We start from the raw sequence: 13037 nt of genomic DNA, 5'->3' as shown, positions 1-13037 counted from the left end.
TCCAGATGAAATGCAGACAGTCGCTCTGTTATGAAAGGGTTCAGTTCCAAAGAGCTGTTCATAATCCTGATTTTACGCTAATCCTACATTAATCCCGCTTTTTAATCTCAACTCTTCTGAGATTCTACTGCTCACCTACACACTGAGGACAATTTACAGTGGCCGAATTTAAGATAGGGGAGGAACCCAGAGCACCTGGAGGAAACCCACAGGGTCACAGAGGGAGAACATTGGAAACTCCACACAAACAATGTCCCAGGTCAGGTTTGAACCCGGGTCTCCAGCGCTGTGAGACAGCAGCTGTACCAGCTGCGCCACTGTGCTGTGCCCTCCAGGAGCTTTATTTCCCCAGTCATTTCTTTACAGAAGTCTGCGTTAACATTAAACCAATAAAGGGCAAATAATCAAGCACAACATGGACAGTAATGACTTGCAGAAGACTGAGGGTCTCTCCAGGACACAGTCCATGGTGTTAGAAAAAGAACTCCACTTCCCTTGGCAGTGCATTCCAGGCACCTGTTCCCCTCTATGTACAAAAACTTGCCTTGTAAATCTCCTTTAAACTTTCCCCCTCTCACAAACCTTTGTCCTCTAATATTTGACATTTCCAGCTTTGTCCTCCAATATTTGACATTTCCAGCTTTGTCCTCTAACATCTGACATTTCCACCATGGGAAAAAGACACTGGCTATCTGTCTATGCCTCTCATAATTTTATAAACTTCTATCAGGTCGCCCCTCAGCCTCTGACACTCAAGAGAAATCAACCCAAGTTTGTCCAACCTCCGAGGTTACAATAGGTTAGGATAAGTTAACAATTAACCACATTGGTGGCTTGGAGACACATATATGCCAGACCTGTCAGGAGAAGTTTCCCTTTCCTGAAGGGCATGAGAGAACCAGATTGGTTTTTACATTGATCAGATATTTATTGGTATTGGTATTGGTTTATTATTGTCAGTTGTACTGAGGTACAGTGAAAAACTTGTCTTGCATACTGATCGTACAGATCAATTCATTACACAGTGCAGTTACATTGAGTTAGTGCAGAGTGCATTGAGGTAGTACAGGTAAAAACAATAACAGTACAGCTGTCACAATGTCACAGCTACAGAGAAAGTGCAGTGCAATGAAGTTACTGAGACGTACATTTGTTTTTAAAATTCCAGATTTATTGACTGACCCGAATTAATATTCCACAGCTGCATGCTGAGATTTGAACTCACGTCTCAGGTCCAATGGTCCAGGCTTGCTGGGCAGGCACGGTAGTGTAGCGGTTAGTGTAACGCTATTACAACATCAGCGACCCGGGTTCAATTCTGGCCACTGTCTGTAAGGAGTTTGTACGTTCTCCCCGTGTCTGCGTGGGTTTCCTCCGGGTGCTCCAGTTTCCTCCCACATTCCAAAGACATACGGGTTAGGAAGTTGTGGGCATGCTATGTTGGCACCAGAAGTGTAGCAACACTTGCGGGCTGCCCCCAGAACCATCTATGCAAAAGATCTATTTCACTGTGTGTTTCATTTTACATGTGACTAATAAAGAGATCTTATCTTATCTTACTGCACCATATACACTTCAGCAAGTTCCTGTACCTCACCAAAATGAGGCCTTGTCCCACCCCTCACACTTTCTTGGATGATTGCAGCTCCAACGACACTCAAGAAGTTTAATATCGTCCAGGACAATGTTGCTCATTTGGTGAACATCTTATCTGTCTGCATATCTCTCTCTGAGATACAGGAAAATTCAAACTAACTATGAAGTATTTAAAATGAAATTGAAGCTTACAAAGTCAGGAAAGCCCTCCTTTCCAGCTTTCTGTACAGAACTTTCCACATTAAACCTTGTTGCTACATCAGAGAGGAACTTGAAGCAGTACAAACTTAGATAAGATATCTTTATATCTTAAAGATCTTAAGGATCTTGTAATAACGTTGTGCTAACCGCTACACTACTGAGTCTACATATTTAATTATTTCCAATCAATATTACATATGACGCCTATGTTACACTATCCAACACCTTGAAGATTCTCTCCTTCATCACTAGCGCAAAATGGCTGCGTGTCATATCAATAAGTCTGGCTATAGGTACTGGGCAAGGAAATAAATGTTAGATTTATGGGAGGTGCTAGATCAGAAGAACAAATAAACAGCAAATTCTAAATTGCCATAGTCATCCCACCCTAACTGGATCAGGATGGGTTTCAGTTGAACACATTTTACAGGCGACCTGATTTTTCACACCTTTGAAATCACAGAGTGTTGAAACTCGACAGCACAGCAAGACTCAAAGTCAAATCGAAATCAAAGTCAAAGTTAAGTTTCTTGTCATACAGTATGCACAGGTACATGTATGCACAGGTGCAATGAAAAACTTACTTACATCACAGGCACATGGCATCAGATACACAAGAAAAACATAAATTACACATGGTTAAATTAGTAAATTTTATTTACAGCGTGGTAACAGGCCCTTTTGGCCCAATGAGTCCACACCGCCCATTTTAAACCCCAAATTAACCTACCCGTATGTCTTTAGAATGTGGGAGGAAACCAGAACACCCAGAGGAAACCCACGCAGACACGGGAGAATGTACAAACTCCTTACAGACAGCGATGGGAAATGAACCCCGATCGCTGGCGCTGTAATAGCGTCGCTAACTGCTACACACAATTAGAACATAAAATATAGTCCATTGTAGTGCAAAGTGGTCATAGTGTTGCTATACAGAGGTGGTGATTAGGATTGTGCAGGTTGGTTCAAGAACCAAACGGTTGAAGGGAAGTAGGTGGTGTGGGGACTTTAGGCTTCTGTACCTCCTGCCCGATGGTAGCTGTGAGAAGATGGCATGGCCCAGATGGTGGGATCTTTCATGATAGATGTTGCCTTCTTGAAGTAGTGCCTCCTGCAGATGCTACCGATGGTAGGGAGGGATGTGTCTGTGATGTATTGGGCAGAGTCCACTACTCTCTGCAGCTTCTTACGTTCCTGCGCATTCGAATTGCCGTACCAGACCATGATGTAACCAGTCAGGATACTGTGCTCACTCCACAGACATCAATGGCCAAAAAATCCATTTGATTGAAATGGTGTCTGGAAATTATTCACTTTTTATTCCTCAGGATACTGCATCACACATCTGTCCTATTGATTCCCTTTAATTGAATTAAATGTGAATCTTAGTAACACTTCATGTTAAATTTAGTCAAGTAGAGATTCTTCATTAACTTCAGGAAGTTTTGCATCAATGCTGCAGTGAAGTACTCCATAAAGACCAGATTAAAATCAGCCAAGTTAAAATCCTCAAGAACCTGCAGAGAGTTGTGGACACAGCCCAGAACATCACAGAAACCAGCCTCCCTCCATGGACTCTTGTCAGTACCTCTCACTGCCTTGGTGAAGCAGCCAGCATAATCAAAGACCTGGGTCATTCTCTCTTCTCTCCTCTTCCATCAGGCAGAAGATACAGGAGCCTGAGGGCACATACCACCAGGCTCAAGGACAGCTTCTATCCCACGGTGATGATTATTGAACGGTTCCCTTATATGATGAGATGGACTCTTGACCTCACAATCTACCTTGTTATGACCTTGCACCTTATTGTCTACCTGTAATGCACTTCCCTGTAGCTGTGACTCTTCATTCTGTATTCTGTTATTGTTTTTATCCTGTACTACCTCAGTGCACTCTGTTCTAACTCAATGCACTGTGTAATGAATTGATCTGCACGAACAGTATGCAAGACAAGCTTTTCACTGTACCCTGGTACAAGTGACAATTATAGACCAATACCAGCACCAATACCAAAATTCAAGCTAGACGTTTTGAAGAGTATGAATTTGTTTAAAACAACTACAATTTGAAGAGTAATTTTTCTGATTGTCTCTACCCATTTCAGTTGTTAACCTGTTTTGTGCAGGCAGGATTATTACAGACACAAAAAGCAGGCTATCACATCTTCCCGAACAAATCTGATCCACACTCCCACCGACTCCCAGAGGTGGTAGGATGCAGAAGCTGTCATGATCAGCATGGGAATATTCTGTAGCTCTTCAAAAATTTAAACATTCTCATGTTTGTCCAAAATTTTCTTCCTTGACCAAAGAAAGGTTTGGTCACTTGTTTTAAGGAAGGGAGCAGCTAAACGTCACAGCATCAGGATTTACAAAGAACTTAGCACCTTATCAGGATATTCCAAAGCATGTTATAACAAATTATTTTTTAACTGAAATCACTGTTTAGAAACTGTGAAAACCAAGTTGTGTGCAGGAAGTTTCCACAGCCGGGAATGGGACTAGGTAATCTAGAAGCATAGAAACATAGAAAAACTACAGCACAATTCAGGCCCTTCAGCCCACAAAGCTGTGCTGAACATGTCCCGACCCTAGAAATTACCAGGCTTACCCATAGCCCTCTATTTTTCTCAGCTCCATGTACCTATCCAACAGTCTCTTAAAAGACCCTATCATATCCGCCTCCACCACCGTTTCTGGCAGCCCATTGCACGCACTCACCACTCTCTGAGTAAAAGACTTACCCCTGACATCTCCTCTATATCTACTCCCCAGCACCTTAAACCTACGTCATCTTGTGGCCACCAATTCAGCCCTGAGGAAAAGCCTCTGACTATCTACCCAATCAATACCTCTCATCATCTTATATACCTCTATCAGGTCCCCTAAAACTAACCTGTTTTAGTGATGGAATTTATGGGTAAATATTGGGCAGGGAGAACACTCTTGTTCTTCTTTCTGGAGAGGCCTTCAAAGCCCTTCCTTAGAAGTATTATTACCTTATTGAGACATCAATAACTGTCTATTTGGATCAGGGTCAACCTGGAACAATCTTAAGTCTTTACAAAGGCAACTGTCACAGGTTCAGATTCAAAAAGATTTATTGTCATATACACCAGGATGTAATGAAATTCCTTGTTTGAATGAAGTTCACACAGTAAACAGTGTACATGGTAATAACAACTGCAACACTGGGTTCAAGACAGCAGAATGGTGCAAAAAGTGTATTGCATTCTGAAGTAACATAAAAAAAGGCAAAAGTGACCATAGCGGAATAACCGAGAGAGGTAGAATTAAGAGTCCGAGAACATGGCAGCACCACCGGGAAGAGGATGTGAGAGAGGTGATTGGTTCAGAAGTCTGATAGCAGTGGAGAAGAAGCTGTTCTTAAGTCACCGGGGAGATCACAGGGAACCCCATCCTGCCAGCAGGAAACATATTGGAATTCCTTCAGCATTACTGGGCCTAAATACAGGAAGACTGTGGACCATAGGACTGTGGGAATCTCTTCATTATAAGGACAGCATCAGTTCAAGGAGCTGGCTTATCCTTTATTGATACTGTATATTTTTTAATTTGCAAGGCATACAGAATTTAACTGTAACAGGAAGCGGAAAGATAAAAGAGCAACTCATATAGATATGATCTTTGAGGCATTTTGTATCCTTAATCTTTATCTACTGTTACCGCTTTGAAAAGCAACATGTTCTTATAACATTCTTGAAACATTTACCTATTCTGTTCTCTTTGACTTAAGCTTTAACAAGTTGTCACTCATGTATTATAGGCAATGATTATTGGCAGAGACCTTAGTCATAAGCCTGTGTGCACACATTTCCTTTTTTACAATGTAAGGAATAGTTTGAATAAAAATCAAAATTCAGTGTCAGTCCTTGTTATTTAATGTCGACCAAGATTCCCATCTAAGCTGGTTCCATTTGTCTGCATTTGGCCCTTATCCCTCTAAACCTTTCCTATCCATGTACCTGTCCAAGTACCTTTTTAAAATATTTAAAATGTACCTGCCTAAATCACTTCCTCTGGCAGCTCAATCCATATACAGAACACTCTCTAGGTGAAAAAGGTTGCCCCTCAAGTTCCTATTAAACCTCTCCCCTCTCACCTTAAACTTGTGCCCTTTAGTTCTTGATTCTCCAACCTTGGGTAAGTGACTGCATATTGACCCTGTCTGTACCCCTCATGATTTTATACATCTCTGTAAGATCACCCCCTCATTTCCCTATGCTCCACGGAAAAAGTCTGTACTCAACCTCTCTCAAGTCCTGCAACATCCTCCTAAATCTCCTCTGCACTCTTTCCAGTCAAATCTAGTAGTATCAAAGGCATGGTTGAGGATTTCAGCAGCAGTTGAATAGAGACAAAGAAGGAGAAGGGCAGTTATTGAGCCGAAAACACTTTCTTGGTAATAAAATGAATATGAGGTTCAAAAAATAACACCAGAATTGTGAACAATCTGGTTCAGTTTTGAACAGATTGCCAGGCAGATTGATTGAAGTTGGTGGCTCTGAACAGAGTTGTGATGGGAGAGCTATTATTCAGATGTGGGGTTCAGTTAGCTTGGCTCTTTTTTAAAAAAAAAACTTCCCCCTTCCTTCAAAGCTCACGTTATTCTCCTCCTGGATTTTCTTTTCTCTTTTATTTTCTCTTTTTTTACTGCACATGAACAAAACCTCAAGGCATGCAAATGCAGATGTCATACACAAACGAGCCATGCAGGTATTTTTAAAAGAACATTTTGGTCTTTGTTGCACATGAACAAAGGTTGTGCGTTCCTGATTTGTGTGTGGAGATAGGAAAATTAATTGCCACCCAATGCTTGGATCATGAATCAAAGATCCACAAAAACTGATGTTAATACTTTTGGCGTCATGGTTGTACAGTGTGGAAACAGAACCTTTGGCCTACCAGGTCTGAGATGACCTTCAGGCACCCACTACCTTTTGTTTTAAGGGAATGGAAAGGCAAGTGTAAAATGTTATGCTGGAAGATGGCATAAATAAAACTGCAGATGGTGGAAATATGAAATAAAAACAGAAAATGCTGGAAAAACTCAGCAGATCAGGCAGCAACTGTGGAAAGAGATACAGTTAATGTTTCTGATTGAAGACTATTCATCTGTTTCGACAATATCTCTATATGGCAAAAATAAAATTACTTTTCTGGAATTAAAGGCTTTGTACATGCATTACTTTTTGGGATTGCTCAGGAATTGATGGTTACATAAGAACTTAAATATTTTTTGTGGATGTAATTGAAACTTTAATCATGGAGGTGCTGATCGCTATGCTTTTGTGCCCTCCAAGCATCAGTCAGCTTCTGGATTCAAAATTATAACTTTGTCTCTTTCTTGGTATGCTTGATTCACCAGTAACTTTTTTTTTGTTTCCTTTATTTAAAATTATCTTGCAGTAATTCCAATACAGTTTGGTCTAAGATTTTTTTAAAACAAAACTGGTTCCAAGTTCTGTGGAAGGCATGTTCTTGGGCATTGGAGCCATTTGATGCATGTTTTCTTTTAACTACAGAGCATAGAAATAATACTAAATTAGTGACACAATTGACTGTACATAGATTATCAAGTATGTGGAGTATTCAGCAATGCACTTTGCTCTGCCACACCCCATTGACAATTAACAGCAGCAGCGAATGATTTCCACAGCCTGGCACCTTTTGCATTGATATTAAATCTCAAAGTATTGTTTCATTGATTTCTTTTTTCGCCTTTAATTCTGGAGGATTTTAATGAAAGAAATTAAAGGTCAAATAAATGCCTAAAGTGAGTACCAGAGTTAAATCAATATATTTCACATTTTCAAAGGGAGTAGGTGAAGGTTGAATGTGTGGTTACTGAACTGTGATTGTGAGAGTGCACATCAAACATTTAGAAAGTTGAACTTGTTGAGATTATTGTCCTTTTTTCTTGTAAGCTGATGATCTATATAGTGAATTAGCAGCCTTCATTTTGGCTCTGCTATGATCCAGATAAAAAATAATTTGCTTCCTGCTGACCAAAGAGAGAGAGTTACATAAAGCAAATTTTTGTTTTCCAAGTTGTGTAAACTTTTAAGTCTTACCTAATTGTAACCCTGAAGTATAAAATGTGACAAAAAACTATCTTTTGAGATCAATTTAGAAATTATTAATTGCTGTTTAATTCTCGCCTTACCAGCAATGACCACATCTCTGAAATGAATTAAGATCGAAGATCACGTCTGGCTACAGATCCATTCTGAGCTTGAGGCACAGGTCAATATCCTTGCGGCGAGGGTGGTACAGGAGGGTTTAAACTAGTTTGTGAGGGGGAAGGGAACCGGAGGAGTAGGTCAGAGGAAGAAGGGAATGGGGAAAAGTTAGATCAAACAGGTAGAGAGGCTTTGGGGAAGGAGAAGCAGAATACAGGCTGTAAAAGTAGTAAGGTAGATGGACTGAAGTGTGTTTACTTAAATGCAAGAAGTGTCAGGAATAAGGGGGATGAACTGAGGGCTTGGATAAGTATGGGGGACTATGATATCGTGGCTATTACTGAGACGTGGCTGACGTCAGGAGAGGAGTGGATATTGAATATTCCTGGTTTTCAGTGTTTTGAGAGGGATAGGGAAGGGGGGAGAAGAGGTGGAGGGGTGGCGATACTGGTCAGGGACACTGTTACGGCTGTGGAAAAGATGGATGTTGTAGAAGGATCATCTCTAGAGTCCGTATGGGTGGAGTTAAGGAACAAGAAAGGAGCAGTTACTCTACTAGGAGTATTCTATAGGCCCCCCGGTAGCAGTAGAGATATAGAGGAGCAGATTGGCAGGCAGTGTTTGGAGAGAAGCAGAAATAACAGGGTCGTTATAATGGGAGACTTCAACTTCCCAAATATAGACTGGAACCTGCTTAGTGCCAAAGGTTTAGATGGGACAGAATTTGTTAAATGTGTCCAGGAGGGATTCCTGACGCAGTATGTCGACAGGCCGACTAGAGGGAATGCCATGTTAGATCTAGTTTTAGGATATGAACCAGGACAGGTGAAGGATCTATTGGTGGGTGAGCATTTGGGGGACGGTGACCATTGCTCCATAACCTTTAAAACTGTCATGGACAGGGACAGGGGCAGAGAAGACAAGAGGTTTTTCAATTGGGGAAGGGCTAACTACAAGGCTATAAGGAGAGAACTTGGGAGTGTAAATTGGGATGTCCTTTTTGAAGGAAAATGTACCATGGGGATGTGGTCAATATTCAGGGATCTTATGCAGGATGTTAGGGATAAATATGTCCCGGTGAGGCAGAGAAGGAATGGCAGGGTGAAGGAACCGTGGGTGACGAGAGAGGTGGAACGACTTGTTAGGGAGAAGAAGGTAGCATACGTGAGGTATAAGCAGCAAGGTTCAGACAGGGCCCGTGAGGAATATAGGGTAGCGAGGAAGGAACTTAAGAAAGGGCTGAGGAGAGCTAGAAGGGGACATGAAAAGGCTTTGGCTAGTAGGGTTAAGGAAAATCCCAAGGCCTTTTTCAAGTACGTGAAGAGTAGGAGGATGGCTAGGGTGAAGGTAGGTCCGATTAAGGACAAAGGTGGGAGAATTTGCCTGGAGGCGGCGGAAGTGGGAGAAGTTCTCAATGAGTACTTCTCTTCGGTATTCACCAGGGAGAGTGGTCTTGATGATGCGGAAGGGAGTGCTGGTAGGGGTAATGTTCTTGAGGTTGTTGATATCAAGAGAGAGGATGTGTTGAAGTTGTTAAATAATATTAAGACAGATAAATCTCCGGGGCCTGACGGGATTTTCCCCAGGCTGCTTCGAGAGGCTAGGGAGGAGATTGCTGAACCGCTGGTAAGGATCTTTGAGTCCTCGTTGTCTACGGGGGTGGTGCCGGAGGATTGGAGGATTGCGAATGTGGTCCCCTTGTTCAAAAAAGGTAATAGGGATAGGCCAGGGAATTATAGACCGGTGAGTCTCACGTCTGTGGTGGGTAAGCTGTTAGAAAGGATTCTAAGGGATAGGATTTATGAACACCTAGAGAATCATGGACTGATTAGGGACAGCCAGCATGGCTCTGTGAAGGGAAGATCTTGCCTCACAAGCCTGATAGAGTTCTTTGAGGAGGTGACCAGGAAGATTGATGAGGGCAGTGTGGTGGATGTGGTTTACATGGATTTTAGTAAGGCATTTGATAAGGTTCCTCATGGTAGGCTTCTTCAGAAGGTCAGAGGCCAAGGGATCCAAGGAAGCTTGGCTGTGTGGATTAGGAATTGGCTTGCATGTAGAAAGCAGAGGGTTGTGGTGGAGGGAGTGCCCTCGGATTAGAAGGCAGTGACTAGTGGTGTCCCACAGGGATCGGTTCTGGGACCTCTACTTTTTGTGATATTTATAGATGACTTAGATGAGGGGGTGGAAGGCTGGGTTAGTAAGTTTGCGGACGACACTAAGATAGGCGGTGTTGTGGATAGTGTGGAGGGCTGTCGGAGTTTACAGAGGGATATTGATAGGATGCAGAGCTGGGCTGACAAGTGGCAGATGGAGTTCAATCCGGAGAAGTGTGAGGTGGTACACTTTGGAAGGACAAACTCCAGGGCAGAGTACAGGGTAAATGGCGAGGTACTTGGCAGTGTGGAGGAGCAGAGGGATCTGGGGGTTCATATTCACAGTTCACTGAAAGTTGCCTCACAGGTGGAAAGAGCAGTTAAGAAGGCCAATGGGATGTTGGCTTTCATAAGTCGCGGGATTGAGTTTAAGAGCCGCGAGGTTATGATGCAGCTTTACAAAACTCTAGTTAGGCCACATTTAGAGTACTGTGTTCAGTTCTGGTCGCCTCATTATAGGAAGGATGTGGAGGCATTGGAGAGGGTGCAGAGGAGATTTACCAGGATGCTGCCTGGATTGGAGGGTATTGAATATGAGGAGAGGCTTAAGGTGCTAGGGCTTTATTCACTGGAAAGGAGGAGGATGAGAGGAGACATGATAGAGGTATATAAAATATTGAGAGGAATAGATAGAGTAGACAGTCAGCGCCTCCTTCCCAGGGCACCAATGCTCAAGACGAGAGGTCATGGCTTTAAGGTTACGGGTGGGAGGTTCAGGGGAGATGTCAGAGGGAGGTTTTTCACCCAGAGAGTGGTTGGTGCATGGAATGCACTGCCTGGGGTGGTGGTGGAGGCAGATACATTGAACAGGTTCAAGAGCTTGTTGGATAGGCATATGGAGGAACGTGAGATAGAGGGATATGCGGGAGGAAGGGGTTAGGTAGTGTGAGGGTGGTCTGATGGACGGCACGACACGGTGGGCCGAAGGGCCTGTTTTGTGCTGTATGGTTCTATGGTTCTATGGTCACAGAGTCTTCATAACTGAAAGAAGTAGAAGTTCTCTTCTGACAAGTTCAGGTCCTTTACCGAGTTCCCCATCATCAGTAACTAGGGTGTGTAGTCAACATTGACTGAAAGCTCAACTGGAACAGTCAATTAAACAGGCCAGAGGCGGGTATCCCGGGGTGAATAACACACCTCCTAACCCTGATATAGGGGCAGCCTGTGGGCATGCGAGAGAGAATATCTTGCAGGTGAATAAGTGGGGAATGGGATGGATGAGATTGCTCTGAAAGCTGGCGTAGACTTGATGGATCAAATGGTCTCCTTCTACGTTGTAAGAGAATGTAAGAAAATATATGAAATATGAAAAATGTAATTTGAAATCCCCAAAGCCTTTCCACTGTGTACAATGCACATCTGATGGAATACTTGGACTTGGATAAGCAAAGCTCAAGAAACTCAACATTGACCAGGAGAAAGTGGACCTCTTGAATGGCACCCCATCCATTACCCAAGAGATTCACACACTTCACTAATAGTGCAGCTTTAATGGAGTGTGAGCTACTTACAAGGAGCAAAGCAGTGGGTGATTCAGTAACACCTCATTGTCTGAGGACAAACCACAACCTGCACATTCTCTCAATATCACAGGTGGTCCTCACTTGGAAACATATTGCAGTTGCTTTATCATTGCTGGGTCTAAATACAGGGACACTATGGACAACAGCATTGTGAAAGTATCTCCATCACAAAGATTGCACCTGTTCAGGAAGCTCATCACCACCTTCTGGAGAGAAATTTGGCTAATAAATTCTAGCCTTGCCTTGCCAACACATCCTTTCTCTTGATATCTACATACTCTAGAACATTACCCTTACCAACACTGTCCTCAGCATCATCAAGACCCCTCTCCTTGGTGAATACTGAAGAGAAGTGTTCATTGAGAACCTCACCCACCTCCACAGCTTCCAGGCACAGTTTCCCACTTTTGTCTTTAATCGGACCTACCTTTACTCTAGCCATCCTTCTGCTCTTCACGTACGAGAAAAAAGCCTTGGGATTCTCCTTAACCCTACTCACCAAAGCCTTTTTATGTCCTCTTCTCGCTCTCCTCAACCCTTTCTTAAGTTCCTTCCTTGCTACTCTATATTCCTCACGAGCCCTGTCCGATCGTTGCTGCTTACACCTTATGTATGCTGCCATCTTTTTCCTAACTAGTTGTTCCCCCTCTCTCATCACCCACGGTTCCTTCACCCTACCATTCCTTCTCTGCCTCACCGGGACAAATTTATCCCTAACATCCTGCAAAAGATCCCTGAACATCGACCATATCTCCATTGTACATTTCCCTTCAAAAATGTCATCCTAATTTACACTCCCAAGTTCTCACCTTATAGCCTCATAATTTGCCTTTCCCCAATTAAATATCTTCCCGTCCTTACAACCAGAGATGTCAACTTACACTTTTGCCTCCACAGATGCTGCTTGAGCCACTGACTTCTTCCTGCGTACTGTTTTTGTTCCAGATTCCAGCATCTGCAGTCCCTTTTGGCACCGAGACCAGTTGCCAGTTCAGTCTCTTGTTATCATTGGAATGGCTATCACTCAGCACAACCCTGTCACTTTAAGACAGTCAGTTGCCAAAAGAAAGGTAACTTTCAATGCTCTGCAGATCCAAGGGTATGATCAAGAAAAGCAAATTCAGAGGCAATTCAAAATGATAATAGAAAAGTGGAAATAATTGGTAAATTGGTTTATTATTGTCATATGTACCAAGGTACAGTTGAAAACTTTGCCATCCATACAGATCATTTCATTACATCAATGCATTGAGGTAGTACAAGGGTAAACAATAACAGAATGCAAAATAAAGTGTTACAGTTACAGAGAAAGTGCAGTGCAGGCAGACAATAAGGTGCAAGGGCCATAACAAGGTAGAT

This window comes from Pristis pectinata, chromosome 2, assembly GCF_009764475.1.
Source record: "Pristis pectinata isolate sPriPec2 chromosome 2, sPriPec2.1.pri, whole genome shotgun sequence".
Taxonomy (NCBI): Eukaryota; Metazoa; Chordata; class Chondrichthyes; order Rhinopristiformes; family Pristidae; genus Pristis; species Pristis pectinata.
Note: the sequence above shows the minus strand (reverse complement) of the source record.